Source organism: Chlorocebus sabaeus, chromosome 20 (genome assembly GCF_047675955.1).
Source record: "Chlorocebus sabaeus isolate Y175 chromosome 20, mChlSab1.0.hap1, whole genome shotgun sequence".
Taxonomy (NCBI): domain Eukaryota; kingdom Metazoa; phylum Chordata; class Mammalia; order Primates; family Cercopithecidae; genus Chlorocebus; species Chlorocebus sabaeus.
Window position 1 is genome coordinate 27,633,735 of NC_132923.1, and position 16,342 is coordinate 27,650,076.

General features: G+C 43.3%; 1 protein-coding gene across 5 annotated transcripts in view; it reads left to right on the forward strand.

Moving 5' to 3' along the window:
• Positions 1-431: 431 nt before the first annotated feature.
• WDR47 (WD repeat domain 47) overlaps positions 432-16,342 on the forward strand; it is a 69,015-nt gene continuing 53,104 nt past the window's right edge. For 2 of the 5 annotated variants that reach the window (XM_073008525.1, XM_007977737.3), the window contains exon 1: positions 432-741. The gene's annotated coding sequence lies outside the window, so the exon portion shown is untranslated. Of the gene's footprint in view, positions 742-827; positions 1,082-16,342 lie in introns of those variants that run through there. The other 3 variants (XM_007977738.3, XM_073008526.1, XM_073008524.1) reach the window with 2 other exon arrangements.

Consider the following 16,342-nt stretch of genomic DNA (forward strand, 5'->3'; position numbering starts at 1 on the left):
AAATGAGAAACCAGGAAGGGGACAAACTACTGGAGTTTTCTGGGATGAAGTGGGACCTAGGAAAGCAGCGAGAGAAGGGTAGAAGGCAACATTAATTTCATTCACCTTTATTAATTATCTGGGAGGAGTATGAAGAGTCAATCCTAATGCGCAGTCTTCTCTATTTGGAGGCGACAACCCCGTTCGTGCTATTTTGGGACATGGGGTCACCGACCTGCTACGGGTCTAACTCCCTGCCACCGGTCTCACGCTATTGCCGCGCACGTCCTGCTGGTCCCCCGGGCCCCTAGCCGTTCTCTCCAAGCCCGCCCCGCCCCCCGCCCCGCGCAGGCTTTGGGTCCGCCCCGCCCCGCCCCGTCCAGCCCACCCCAGCCGACTCGCCCTTCGGCTCAGGCACCTGCCTGGCCGCCCCGCGCGACGGGGTCCTGAGGCGCCTCGGGGAAGCGCGGCGATTGGCTGCCGCTCGCGGGTAGAGCTCGGCTCCCCGGCATTTGACAACCGCAGTCTGCAAAAGGCTGAGCTGAGCAGTCGCGGGGCCGGGAGGGGCCGACGTGAGAAGGACGGATTGACGAACTGATGGATTGACGCGCGGGCGGCAGGAGGGAGGACCGACGCCAAACCCAGACCGCCGCCCTCGTGCTCCCGCCGCAGACCGGAGCCGGCCGCTTCGGTGCCCTGGCCGCCGGCCTCCCAGCCGCGTTCTCCTCCGTCGCTCCTCCGGGCTTGCCCTGGAGCCCTCAGGTGAGTGAGTCCGGGAGACGGAGGCGGGGTCGGACAGCTGCACACCTCGGGTTGCCATGGTCACCCGTCGCCTCCTGTCACCACCTGACAAGGCTTCGACCGGGCGGCCCCGAGGGCTGTTTGCGGCCCCAGAGAGGGGTCTTTAGTAGGCTTGGGTGCGGACTGGGAGGGGACTGGGGTCGTGGGTGAGGCCCCAGCATCGCGGGATGAGGACCTGCGAACTGCTGGACCCCGGTTCGAGGTCACCGCTCCTGGACCACACCTTTCTCACACTACCAGTCGGATTCTGGGGGCAGAGCGACACCCCTCGCCCTGGCACCGAGCAGCAAGTGAGCTCGAGGTTCGTGCCCTTTTCGCCGCTGCGCCGATTCTTCCTTCCTCGCCCCTTGGTCGAGCCCGTGCGAGAACTGAGGGGCGCGCTCGCGTCCCTTTCTGGGCACGCCTTGGCCCGGAGGAGGAGAGGGAGCGGCGGGGCTGGGAGCCCCGCTGGGGCCGGGTTTGGCTTTTCTTACATCAGTGGTCTCTGGGAGCAGGCCTTTGGGGGTCTGGGTGTGGTCGCGGAAAGGGGCAGCGACTCGATTTAGAACTGGGATTGTAGTGGAGGGGCGCCTGCGTAGAAGAACGTAAGGTTGTGGAACTCAGAGGGTTAAACCTCTTCCCTTTATTGGGGAGAAAAATATTGGAACTCTAGCTCTGGGGCGAGGCCGTGGGCAAAGGGGGCGGGGGCGGGGGCGAGGGTTGGCCAGGGCGGCATTTGGGCTTTTGACCAGATGATTTTTGCTTCTCTGTACACAGACATGCAGTTAGTAACCGTGCATGGTATCTGAGGGGACCTTTTTTTTTTTTGTTTTTTTTGGCAACTTGGTTTTCTCTGCGCAATGAAAGGAGAAGTCTTTGTTCCACCCAGATTCATAGGTTGTGATCCTAATAGTTATTTCTCTCTTTGTTGTAGACTCTGTAGAATGCCTCAAAAAGTTAATGGCACGGAAATGAACATATAGGTTTAAAAAATGCTATAAATCTTTTTTTCACAGTAAATCCAAGTAGAATTTTTTTGTCTCCAGCGTTGGCATATATTGCATTGACATTTTACTAAGAAGGAGAAACGCCTAAGAGCCCATTTTCCTTTATATGGCATATTTTCGAGGTCTCATTTAGGAAGAAGATGAAATGAGTAATTCTACCTTAGGTTTGGGAGGTTAGGATAGATTGCTTCCAATAGGAAAGAAACATTATTACACGGTAATGGAAAAGTCAAGCCACAACAGTATATTGTTAGGTAAAAAAGCCAAAACCCAGACACTTGAATTTGGATGCCATTATGAAGACGTAAATTTTTTTTTTTTTTGACAGGATTTTAACCTGTGTCTGTCTCCCACTGGTCCATTTCCTGGTTCTTTTCTCCCTCGTCTTAAAAACCAGTACTGTTAAGAATGTGTCATAAGAGAACAGGGGTACAATTCTATGTTACTACTTACATAATGGTGTTCAACCTCTTTTCCTGTTTGTGAAATAGAGTTTATTAGTTATTTAATGGACAGCATGTGAAATACTTAATGTATGCTGCAGTTTCAGAAACGCTTTAGTTATGAAAAGATTTGAAGTTTTCCTTAGTAGATCAGTAAGCTGAAAAATCAGATTACCTGTATTTAAGCTTTCTTTTGCTACGGATTGCATTCTTGTAAGAGCTACTAAGCCTAACATTGACTAATTTCTCATTCTGTAAAATGGTGATAATGCTTGCTATTGTTTTAGTCTGAGAATGGGCTCTGAGTTGAAAGCACTTTGGAAGGCATCTCTTGATTACCTTTTTTTTTTTTTTTTTTTTTGAGACGGAGTCTCACTCTGTCGTCCAGGCTGGAGTTCAGTGGCACGATCTCAGCTCACTGCAGCCTCCGCCTCCTGGGTTTAAGTGATTCTCCTGCCTCAGCCTCCCAAGTAGCTGGGATTACAGGTGCCCGCCACCACGCTGGGCTAATTTTTGTATTTTTAGTGGAGACGGGGTTTCACCATGTTGGTAGGCTAGTCTCGAATTCCTAGCCTCAGGTGATCCACCCTCCTTGGCCTTGCAAAGTGTTGGGATTACAAGCGAGAGCCACCGTGCCTGACCCTGTGTATTATTTTTGAACAGAAGACTTGAACCCAGGTCTTCAAACTCCAAATCCAATGCTGGCTCACACTTGAGGATGCTTCAGTTTGGAGACTATTACACTGAATAGCCAAAGCTTGCATATTTCAACTAATTTTTCTCTATGTTGAGTTTGTGTTGAAATGAAAAGATACCCTTTAAAAAGGATTTATACCGGCCAGGTGTGGTGGCTTATGCCTGTAATCCCAGCACTTTGGGAGGCTGAAGCGGGCGAATCACCTGAGGTCAGGAGTTTGAGACCAGCCTGGACAACATGGTGAAACCCTGTCTTTATCAAAAATACAAAAATTAACTGGGCATGGTGGCATGTGCCTGTAATCCCAGCTACTCAGGAGACTGAGGTAGGAGAATCGCTTGAACACAGGAGGTGGAGGTTGCAGTGAACCAAGATTGTGCATGCCACTGCACTCCAGCCTGGGCGACAAAGCGAGACTCTGCCTCAAAAAAAAAAAAAAAAAAAAGAATTTATACCACACACTCCCTTAAAACCTTTCTTTTGTGTTCTATAGTCTCGTTCACTGTAATAGCTCGATCATTGTATCCCAGTTTGTAGCGTGTTGTTAATACATAGTAAATACTCATCAGTCATTACCCACCTGAACTTCCCCTGTTTAAATGGCTTTAGATGAATATTATCACAAGTAGGAGTTTCTTCATATGGTACGTTTAACATAATTGATCTCAATGAACTTTCCAATATTATTTATTTTATTATTATTATTATTATTAGAGACAGAGTCTCGCTGTGTTGCCCAGGCTGGAGTGCAGTGGTGTGATCTTGGCTCGCTGCAACCTCTGCCTCCCAAGTTCAAGTGATTTTCCTGCCTCAGCCTCCCAAGTAGCTGGGATTGCAGGTGCGCACACCTCCACACTTGACTAATTTTTTTATTTTTAAAAGAGACAGGGTTTCACCATGTTGGTGAGGCTGGTCTTGAACGCCTGATCTCAAGTGATCCACCCACTTCGGCCTCCCAAAGTGTTGGGATTATAGGTGTGAGCCACTGCGCCTGGCCTATTTATTTATTTATTTATTTATTTATTTATTATTATTTTTTTTTGAGACGGAGTCTTGCTCTGTCACCCGGGCTGGAGTGCAGTGGCCGGATCTCAGCTCACTGCAAGCTCCGCCTCCCGGGTTTACGCCATTCTCCTGCCTCAGCCTCCCGAGTAGCGGGGACTACAGGCGCCCGCCACCTCGCCCGGCTAGTTTTTTGTGTTTTTAGTAGAGACGGGGTTTCACTGTGTTAGCCAGGATGGTCTCGATCTCCTGACCTCGTGATCCGCCCTTCTCGGCCTCCCAAAGTGCTGGGATTACAGGCTTGAGCCACCGCGCCCGGCCTATTTATTTTTTGATACAGGGTCTCACTTTATCGTTCAGGCTGCAGTACAGTGGCGTGATGATAGCCCACTGCAGCCTCAAATTCCTGGGCTCGAGTGATCCTCCTGCCTCAGCCTCCCGAGTAGCTAGGACTACAGGTGCTTGCTACCACACCCAGCTAATTTTTGTATTTTTTGTAGAGATAGGGTTTTGCCATGTTGCCCAGGCTGGTGTTGAACTCCTGGGCTCAAGTGACTTGCCTGCCTTGGCTTCCCAAAGTGCTGGGATTACAGGCATGAGCCACCGCACCTGACTTGATATTTTTTAAATTACTGAAATATTTTCAAAAATGAGTAAGCTTATTCCAAAGTAAATTTTTATACTGCACAGCGCAGTAGCTCTCCCACAGCAATTCATTAGCAGTCCTTTTGACACATTGTCCTTACCAAGGCTAGGAGCTCTGAAGGGAAGAAATTTACATTTATTGAGCACCAGTTGCATGCTTTCCACTCTGCTAGGAGCTTGTTCTCATTTTATAAGTCAACATCCTATTTTACAGAGAAATAGTACTGGGCTGGGCGAGGTGACTCATACCTGTAATCTGAGCATTTTGGGAGGAGGCTGAGGTGAGAGAATCACTTGAGCCTAGGTTGACAAGGCTCTACCAGCCTGGGAGACAGTGAGACCCAGTCTCAAAAAAAAAAAAAAAAAAAGAAAGAAAGAAAGAAAGAAAAAACAGTACTACATGCAATGCAAAAAAACATAAAATTTTATACTATTTATAATTACTCGTTATATAGTACGCTTGACATATGTAACTAAAATAATGTTTTTTTCCTATGGCTAAGTACCATGTTTTGTGACTCTTGTTTGATGTGATGAGAAAGAAAAAGAAAGTGGAACCTTTTATAAAATCTTTGTTTTTTTTTCTTTTTTTTTGAGACAGAGTCTCACTCTGTCGCCCAGGCTGGAGTGCAGTGGCGTGATCTCCTGCCTGCTACAAGCTCCACCTCCTGGGTTCACACCATTCTCCTGCCTCAGCCTCCTGAGTAGCTGGGACTACAGGCCCCCGCCACCACGCCAGGCTAATTTTTTTATATTTTTAGTAGAGACGGGGTTTCATCGTGTTAGCCAGGATGGTCTTGATCTCCTGACCTCATGAACCACCCACCTCAGCCTCCCAAAGTGCTGGGATTACAGGCGTGAGCCACCGTGCCCAGTGGTTTTCTTTGAAACTTTAAGAAAAGCTTTGGAAATGAAATTGCTGGAAGTGCAAAAATAGCATTTCACAGATAAGATGATGATATAAAGAAATTTTAGGTGTATTCACTGTAAAGAGCCTAGATTATGGGATATGTTAGTTTCACTGTGTATAGTTCTTGATCAGACCACACCTGGAGTGTTGTGCTTTATTTTTTATTTATTTGTATTTTTGAGATGGAGTCTTGCTCTGTCGCTCAGGCTGTAGTACAGTGGTGTGATCTCAGCTCACTGCAAGCTCCACCTCCCGGGTTCACACCATTCTCCTGCCTCAGACTACCGAGTAGCTGGGACTACAGGCACCCGCCACCATGCCCGGCTAATTATTTTTGTATTTTTAGTAGAGATGGGGTTTCACCGTGTTAGCCAGGATGGTCTCGATCTCCTGACCTCGTGATCCACCCGCCTTGGCCTCCCAAAGTGCTGGGATTACAGGCATGAGCCACCATGCCTGGCCTATTTATTTATTTATTTATTTATTTATTTTTTGAGATGGAGTCTCGCTCAGTTGCCCTGGCTGGAGTGCAGTGGCGCCATCTCGGTTCACTGCAACCTTCACCTCCCAGGTTCAAGTGATTCTCCTGCCTCAGCCTCCTGAGTAGCTGGGACTACAGGCGCAGGCCACCACGCCCGGCTAATTTTTGTATTTTTAGTAGAGTTGGGGTTTCACCATGTTGGCCAGAATGGTCTGGATCTCCAGACCTCGTGATCCACCTGCCTCAGCCTCTTATAGTGTTGGGATTACAGGCGTGAGCCACTGCGCCTGGCCTATTTTGGGTTCTTTAAGAGGGAGATTAACAAATATTTAGAGGAGGATGACAGGAGTGGGAGGGGATCTAGAAGCTACCTTCTGGTGAAGAATGGTTTTTGTAAGGATCAATTAAACAATGAATGTAAGATCCTAAAATAGTACCCAGTAGTTTTTGCATTGTAAACAAAGCAGTTAATCCTGTTTTGGGGATTCTACTTTAGTTGGTACCTTAATATAGATTAAAACTTTTGAGATCTAATCCTTTAATATGTATATATTTTTCATTTTCATAGTTCTTTTTTGCTTTAAAATTAAAAATTGAGCCAGGTGAGCTGACATATGCCTATAGTCTTAGCTACTCAAGAAGCTGAGGCAGAAGGATAGATTGAGCACAGGAGTTTGAGGCTGTAGTGTGCTATGAACAGGCCTGGGAATAGCAACTACACTCTAGTCTGGGTAACATAGTAAGACTCCTTCTCTTAAAAAAGAAGAAGATACAAAATTAAAAATTGGCTGGGCACAGAGGCTCATGCCTGTAATCCCAGCATTTTGAGAAGTCAAGGTGGGCGGGTCACCTGAGGTCGGGAGTTCGAGACCAGCCTGGCCAACATGGTGAAATCCTGTTTCTACTAAAAATACAAAATAGCTGGGCGTGATGGGGGGCGCCTGTAATCCCAGCTACTTGGGTGGCCAAGGCAGGAGAAAAAAATTAAAGTCTCCTTCAACCCTTTTCTTCTGCTAGATCCTTGACTTCCACCCCAATGCCATTCCTCTCTTCAGAGATAATCACACTGAACAGTTTGGCATGCAGCATTCCAGACCTTTCTTTTTTTGTGTGTGGAGTTGTTTTTTTTGTTGTTGTTTGTTTGTTTTTTGTTTGTTTGTTTTTCCTGAGACAGGGTCTTACTCTTTCGCCCAGGCTGGAGTGCAGTGGTGCAATGTTGGCTCACTGCAGCTTCGACCACCCAGACTCAAACAGTTCTCTGACCTCAACCTTCTGAGTAGCTGGGACCTCAGGCGTGCACCACCACGCCTGGCTAATTTTTTTTTTTTTTTTAAGAGACAGGGTTTCGTCATGTTGCCTTGAACTCCTGAGCTCAAGCTATCCTCTGATCTCAGCCTCCCAAAGTGCTGGGATCATAGGCATCAGCCACTGTGCCCGGCCTCAGACCTTTCTTTGTATATTTATTTAGACACAGAGATATTATGCCTCTTTCCTTTTAAATAAATGGACCTACTTATATTCATTCATTCAACAAATATTTATTGATAGCTATACTATTCTGTGATGCACTTTTCCTTTTTAGGATGTATAGATATGCATCACTGCATTAGTATTCTATAGCAGCAGTCCTCAGCCTTTTTGGCACCAGAGACTGGTTGGTTTACTGGCTTCCTAGAAGAAAATTTTTCCATGGACAGGGGAAGAGGTGGAAACCGTTCTACCTCAGATCAACAGACATTGGATTCACATAAGGAGACTGCAATTTAGATCCCTCGTATGTAGGGTCCGTGCTCCTATGAGAATCTAATGCCACTGCTGATCTAACAGGTTGGGGAGCTCAGGCAGTAATGCTTCCTTGTCTGCAGCTCACCTCCTGCTGTGCAGCTCGGTTCCTAACAGGCCATGGATTAGTATTGGTCTGTGGTCTGGGGATTGGGGACCCCTGTGTTGTAGTATGAATTTACCATAATTTATTTACCGATTCTGCTATTAAGGAAAGTTCCGTTTATTTCTAGTTTTTCTCTATTACAAATAAATTTTCAGGGAACATCTTTTATTTGCAAGTATTTTTGCAGGCTGGGTTTCTATAAGAATTGGAATTGGGTAGTTTACATTTAACTTTATTTATTTATTTATTTGAGATGGAGTTTCACTCTTGTTGCCCAGGCTGGAGGGCAATGGTGTGATCCCAGCTCACTGCAACCTCTGCCTCCTGGGTTCAAGTGATTCTCCTGCCTCAGCCTCCCAAGTAGCTGGGATTCCAGGCATGTGCCATGACGCCCAGCTAATTTTGTATTTTTAGTAGAGATGGGGTTTCACCATATTGGTCAGGCTGGTCTCAAAGTCCTGACCTCGGGTGACCCACCCACTTCAGCCTTCCAAAATGCTGGGATTACAGGCATGAGCCACCACGCTCCACCAACATTTTTGTAGGTAAAAATTTCATGCTGTCAAATTCTCTCAAAAAGTCCATCGCAGTTTACGTTCTTTTTTTATTTTTATTTTTTTGAGACAGAGTTTCACTCTGTCGCCAGGCTGGAGTGCAGTGGCGCGGATCTCGGCTCACTGCAACCTCTGACTGCCTGGTTCAAGCAATTCTCCTGTCTCAGCCTCCCGAGTAGCTGGGATTACAGGCATGCACCACCATGCCCAGCTGATTTTTGTGTTTTCAGTAGAGACTGGGTTTCACCATGTTGGCCAGAATGCTCTCCATCTCCTGACCTCGTGATCTGCCCGCCTTGTCCTCCCAAAGTGCTGGGATTACAGGTGTGAGTCACCACATCTGGCCCCCAGTTTACATTCTTAACAACAGTATATGAAGGCATTTGCCCACACTGTTGCCCAAACTAGATATTATCAGGTCTTCTTTTTTCTTTTTCAAAACTGGTAGGCCATAAATGGGTACCTCGTTTTATTATGTGTGGAAGTGAGCATGTTGGTACCTTGTTATACAACTATTATTGAGGTTGAGCATCTTTTCATAAATTTGTTGGTGTTCATAGTTCTTTTGTGAATTGTCTATATTTTTGCTCATTTTTCAGCTGGAATTTTGAGTGTATTGATTTGAAGATGCTATTTATGCTATTTATATGCTCTAGATAATAACCATTTAACTCTTTTTTTTTTTTTTTTTTTTTGAGACAGAATCTCACTCTTGCCCAGGCTGGAGTGCAGTGGCATGATCTCGGCTCACTGCAACCTCCACCCCCTTGGGTTCGAGTGCTTCTCCTGCCTCAGCCTCCCAAGTAGCTGGGATTACTGGTGCCTGCCACTGTGCCCAGCTAATTTTTGTATTTTTAGTAGAGACGGGGTTTCACATCTAGGCCGGGCTGGTCTTGAACTCCTGACCTCATGATCCACCTGCCTCGGCCTCCTAAAGTGCTGGGATTACAGGCGTGAGCCACTGCGCCCGGCCCCATTTATATCTTTACGTGTGTTTTACTTAGTCCTACTTTGTGCCTTGTCTTTCAACATAATTGTTTGTGGCAAGTTTCTGTTGAATGGAAGATTTACATTTTACAATTTTTTTTTTTGGACAGAGTCTCACTCTGTCACCCAGGCCGGAGTGCAGTGGTGCACTCTCAGCTTACTGCAACCTCCACCTCTCGGGTTCAAGCATATTCCTGCCTCAGCCTCCCGAGTAGCTGGGATTATAGGCACATGCCACCACACCTGGTTAATTTTTGTATTTTTAGTACAGACAGGGTTTTGCCACGTTGGCCAGGCTGGTCTTGAACTCCTCACCTCAAGTGATCTGCCCACCTGGCCTCCCAAAGTGCTGGGATTATGGGCGTGAGCCACCATGCCCGGTCTACATTTTACATTGTTAGTGTCAAAGTTGACAGTTTTTTTCTTTATCTTTTCTGCATTACGTGACTTAATTGAGCAGTTTGAGTAAGAAAATCGTTTTTATATTGTGAATTTTTAGTACTTCAGTAATTTTAAACATACTTGTTAAAAAAATGTCTGGGGTTTGAATATGGAAAGAACACACATACCTTAGTCCTTAATCTCATAAAGAAAGATTGAGGCCAGGTGCAGTTGCTCATGCCTGCAATCTCAGCACTTGGGGAGGCTGAGGCTGGCAGATCTCTTGAGCCCAGGAGTGGGAGACCAGCCTGAGCAACATGGTGAAACCCTGTCTCTACAAAAAACACAAAAATTAGCCAGGTGTGGTGGTGCATGCCTGTAGTCCCAATTACTGGGAAGGCTGAGGTGGGAGGATCTCTTGAACCCAGGAGGTAGAGGCTGCAGTGAGCTAAGATTGTGCCACTGCACTTCAGCCTGGGATAGAGAGCAAGACCCTGTCTTCAAAAAAAAAAAAAAAAAAAAGAAAGATTGAAATGGTATTTAAATCAGATCAGATCTGAGAAGTCTTGGGTTATGGGGAAAAAATACAAATTCCTTTGAAATGTTATTACTTCATTATATGCATTAGTTTACTAATTCTTTCTAGTAGTGTGCAAATGTAAATTTGTTATTTATGTTTTATTATTTTTAATTTTTTGAATAGGTAGTATTCGTCCATGGTACGAAATTCGAAAGGGTATATAGTGAAAAGTTATCTTCCCATTCCTCTTCTTTTTTTTTAACTTTTATTTTAGGTTCAGGGGTACATGTGCAGGTTTGTTATATAGGTAAACTCATGTTACAGGGCTACTTTGATGTACAGATTCCATTCCTATTCTTTAATTATCTAGTTTTCCTTCTAGGATACAACCAATATAATCAGTTTCTTATGTTTTTTTACAGAGATATTTTATGCATATATACAACATACAGTTTATATTAGGTTCTTTTCTTTTTATACTTATATAAAGTTGCACCTGCTTTAAACATAATTTATTTCTTCTGGCCAAAAATCATTCACAGTTCCAGAAGGTAAATTAAAATAATTGATAAATTGAGAACAGCTGTCAACACTAAGAAGTGACATGTGCTGCACCATGTTACAAATGTTAGGTGATTAGCAGACATCACAGCTTTGGTTAAAAGAGCTTTTCTTTTGTTTGTTTGCTTAAGTGATCTAATGCAAATCTATTTTGTTTCTTCTTATTAAACAGACCTTATTAATTATAGGCTTCTGATTATCACAGACTTGATATTTTCTATATATTATTGATATTTCCCAAGAATATGTACTTTCTGATATTGAAATGTGAGTTAAAGCAATTTATAAAACTTGAAGGGAAATCATAGAAATTAGACAAATGAATCCCCTTACTTTATGAATGAAGAAATTGAGGCACATAGAGGTTAAGTGACTTGCAACATCACGTATGTATTCCTGCAGGTCTGGACATTTAAAATTAAGTGACCTGGCAGCAACATAAAGTTTTTTGAATGCCATGTTACTAAAAACAGCTAGCAGTTTTTTTCTTCCTTTTTTTTTTTTTAAAAAAAAAAGGAAAAGATGCGGTAGTCCTGTGTTGCAGTTTGATATTTTATTGAAAAGCTTCATGACACTTCATCTTCTTGTCTGCATTTTTGCTTGTGAACTTCTATTGTAAAGCACTATTATTCTGTGTTAGGCACTCTGTAATACTTGGAAGATTAAAGAGAGCAGTTTTTATTGTGTGAGATGGAATTGCAAATTAATGGAGCCTTTCTTAAGCACTTTTGTCATGACTATAAGGTTTATGATGACTGTGCCCTAGTTCTCTTATCCTTATATTTATAATAATTCTTAGCCTGTTGTGTTTTTCTTCCTTCATACTGTGTGTTTAACCGCATTGCAAATGAACATTTAATTAAATCATATCTACTTATATTTGGTTAGAAAGCTACCAGTGATATTTTTTCATGAAGTTTTTCCATATCTTTGTATGGAAATACACAGAGTCAATATATTATTATTACTAGTATATTTTCTTTATTTCTTTTTTTTTTTTTTGAGACGGCATCTTGCTCTGTTGCCCAGGCTGGAGTGCAGTGGTGCAATCTTGGCTCACTGCAACCTCTGCCTCCCAGGTTCAAGCGATTCTCTGCCTCAGCCTCTCGAGTAGCTGGGATTACAGGCACCCCCACCATGCCTGGGTAATTTTTTTGAAATTTTATTTATTCATTTATTTTGAGATGGAGTCTCGCTCTGTCACCCAGGCTGGAGTACAGTGGCGCAACCTTGGCTCACTGGAACCTCTGCCTCCCAGGTTCAAGTGATTCTCCTGCCTTAGCTTTCTGAGTAGCTGGAACCACAGGTATGCACCACCACGCCCAGCTAATTTTTGTATTTTCAGTAGAGACAGGGTTTTACCACGTTGGCCAGGCTGGTTTCGAACTCCTGACCTCAGGTTATCCACCAGCCTCAGCCTCCCATGGATTATAAGCATGAGCCACCACACCTGGTCAGTTTGTTTGTATTTTTAGTAGAGACGGGGTTTCATCATCTTGGCCAGGCTGGTCTTGAACTCCTGACCTCGTGATCCACCTGCCTCGGCCTCCCAAAGTGCTGGGATTACAGGCATGAGCCACTGCGCCCGATGGTTTCGTATGTATTATTAGCATTTTACCTTTAATCTTAGATTTCTAAAAGTAATTTTATTTTTAACCCTTTAATACATCCTTCTAATCTTGTTTTACTAAGATAGTAATCAATAGGAGTCCATATAGAGACCCCATCTGGAATTAATTTCAGTACATGTTAATTGTATCTAAGGACTATAATACTAAATACCTTCTAGCTGGTTTCCAGATATATTTATTTTTAAAGAACACTCTTATTTCTTTACCTAGTTTGGATATTGGATATAAGTAAAATTTACTTTTTAAAGGAAAATTCACAATTATGTTTTTGTGATTTTAACCAGAGGCCGGAAGTGAAAGAGGGAAGGCAAGGATGAACGGGAAAAAAGATGTAGATTTATTTATTACCACTGAACTGTACACATAAAAATGATGAAGATGGTAAATTATATATGTATTATTAAATACATATTAAATGAATTAAAATGTTAATTATTAACCTCAAAAATGTTTTTTTAAAAAAGTTATTTAAGGCCAGGCGCGGTGGCTCATGCCTGTAATCCCAGCATTTTCGGAGGCCAAGGTGGGCAGATCACGAGGTCAGGAGATCGAGACCATCTTGGCCAACATGGTGAAACCCTGTCTCTACTAAAAATACAAAAAATTAGCTGGCGTGTTGGTGTGTGTCTATAATCCCAGCTACTTGGGAGGCTGAGGCAGGGGAATTGCTTGAACCCAGGAGGTGGAGGTTGTGGTGAGCTGAGATCACGTCATTGCACTCCAGTCTGGCGACCTGGCCACAGAGCAAGACTCCGTCTCAAAAAAAAAAAAAAAAAAAAAAAAAAAGTTATTTAATTAGGAAATACTGAGACACTCAGATTCTTTTATGTTTTGTTTTCTGTAGAATACATTCTTACTGTTTACCTACATAAATTCTATCTGGCAAACAATTGTTCGTTCACATGTGCTGTGGACTGGCAGGTCTACCTAAGAAGCTGTCAGAGTTGACTTGGGCTAAATATTTGGTTTGCTTCAGTCACAGCTCCATCCTTTTCAGTGGGTTTTTGAACAATTAAAAACAAAGTCATCTGGGCCAAAGTGATGGCTCATGCCTGCAATCCCAGCGCTTTGGAGGTCGAGATGGGTGGATTGCTTGAGTGCAGGAGTTCAAACAGTCAGACTAAGTAAGCCTGGGCAACATGACGAAACCCAATCTCTACAAACAAAACAAAACAAAACAAAACAAAACAAAAAAACCAAAAATTAGGCTGAGGTGGGAGGATTGCTTGAGCCCAGAAGGCCGAGGCTGCAGTGAGCCATGATTGACCCACTGCACTCCAGCCTGGGCGACAGAGTAAGACCCTGTCTAAAACCAACAAACAAAAAAAACCATAGTCATCTGTTCTGTACTTTTGTAGAGACATTTCTTTGGTGACTTTTTACCTCTCAAGTTAATTCAGCTAATAGTTATTTATTGAACACGTATTATGTGTGCATCTCATTTTAAAAGATAATTTTAGTAGTTCCTAAACTTGTTAAAATCTTTTACAGACTTATAGCTCCCCCAGAGGAGAGAGGAAGAAGTAATTATTATTGAATTCTATTTCTCTGAATTAGAGAAAAGTTCTAACTTTGTGGTAAATAGTTTGAGGAGATTAGAAAATGTTAATTAATTATACGTTATTTATTTATTTAAGATAAGGTCTCTCTATGTTGCCCACTTCAGCCTTCCAAAGTAGCTGGGATTACAGGAAATGGATGTTTAAAAATATGTATATAGCTGGGTGTGGTGGCTCACGCCTATAATCCCAGCATTTTGGGAGGCTGAGGCGGGTGGATCACGAGGTCAGGAGTTCAAGAACAGCCCTGCCAAGATGGTAAAACCCTGTCTCTACTAAAAATAAAAAAATTAGCCAGGCACAGTGGTGGGCACCTGTGATCCCAGCTACTTGGGAGGTTGAGGAAGGAGAATCGCTTGAAACTGGGAGGCAGAGGTTGCAGTGAGCTGAGATTGCGCCACTGCACTCTAGCCTGGGTGACAGAGCAAGACTCCATCTGGAAAAAAAAAAGTATATAGTATATATCACTTACAGAGGTAGGATTTTGGGAGCCTGTATAAATGTTTCAGTAATACAAGGGGGTTAGAAGAGAATAATTCTAAGATACACATCAGGCATGTGCCTATGCCTATATTTATACTGTATTCAGCAACAGTGAAGCTTATAAGAATTAAAATTCTGTGCCGGGTGCTGTGGCTCTTGCCTGTAATCCCAGCACTTTGGGAGGCCGAGGTGGGCGGATCACCTGAGGTCAGGAGTTTGAGACCAGCCTGGCCAACATGGCAAAACCCCGTCTCTACTAAAAATACAAAAAATTAGTGGGGTGTGGCGGCACACGCCTGTAATCCCAGCTACCCAGGAGGCTGAGGCAAGAAAATTGCTTGAACCCAGGAGGGGGAGGTTGCGTCGAGCCAAGATTGTGCCACTGCACTCCAGCCTGGGCAACAGAGTGAGACTCTGTCTTAAAAAAAAAAATTCTGGGTTGGGTGATTAAAATATACTATTCTACTGGGAATTTCAAGGTATAGAATTAAAACTTATCTTTTTTTAATTAGTTTTTTTTTAAAAAACACTTGAACCAATTTTAAGTTAATTAGGATATATTTTCTGTTACCTTCAGCTGTCAGTATAAAATATGTATTTGTAAGAATGTAGTTCTTTTAGGCTTTATTCACCAAAAATGACAGCAGCATTAAACTTGTAGTTATTATTTAAAGTGAGACTATTGTCATAAATTCCATTCAGATTAACTTTGTATCTGGACTAGTATTTAGATTGAATGTTGAATATGAAGCCTATACAATGTTTAGTATCATTGGTATATTGAGCTATATTAAAAAATTACAGTCCCAATTCTGCATTGTTTGTGTGGTTGGTACATGGAGATACATGTGATGTGCCATCTAAGAATCTACAGAGGAGGGAATATTTTTCATCTAAAGATTTGAGGAATGCTAAAATCACTAATCAGTGTGCTCTAAGAATAATATTAGGGAGACAGTTCTGATATGATCAGAATTTAATGAGTAGTTTCCACAGATAACCTGGAAAAAAAAAAAAAAAAAAAAAGGTGGGCACGGTGGCTCATCCCTGTAATCCCAACACTTTGGGAGGCTGAGGCGAGAGTTCGAGAGCAGCCTGGGAAACATAGGTAGATCCCATCTCTACAAAAAATAAAATAAAAAATTAGCTGGGTATGGTGGCACACACCTGTGATCCCAGGAACTTGGAAGGCTGAAGCGGGAGGATCACTTGAGCCTGGGAGGTCAAGGCTGCAGTGAGCCATGGTCATGCAACTGTACTCTAGCCTAGGCAACAGAGCAAGACCTTGTCTTAAAAAAAAAAAAAAGAATTTAGTGAGTTTTAGTGAGTGGAAATGTTACTCTTTTTATCGTATCCTCTTTTGGACGAAGTCTGTGAATAGGAGGATGGTGGTCAGCTCAGAAGATAGCAAAGGGAAACCTAAAGCATGCGAAGTTGGGCAACTGGTGTGTTGGGAGAGAAGTTTGTGATTTACTGTTTCCGGAAGCAGACATGTTCTTACTCTGTAGAGGGATTTGTGTAGTCTGATGTCATTAAATATTTGAGTGAGTCGTATAATTGTTTTTCTGTGGTTTGTCCCTTGTTTACCCTAGCACCTTTTTTTTTTTCTTGTTTGTTTTTTTTTTTCCCTCAAGATGGAGTCTGGCTCTATCGCCCAGACTGGAGTGCAGTGGCACAATCTCGGCTCACTGCAACCTCTGCCTCCTGAGTTCAAGCAATTCTGCCTCAGCCTCCTAAGTAGCTGGGATTACAGACATGCACCACCATGCTCAGCTAATTTTTGTATTTTTAGTTGAGGCAGAGTTTCACCATGTTGGCCAGGCTGGCTTCAAAC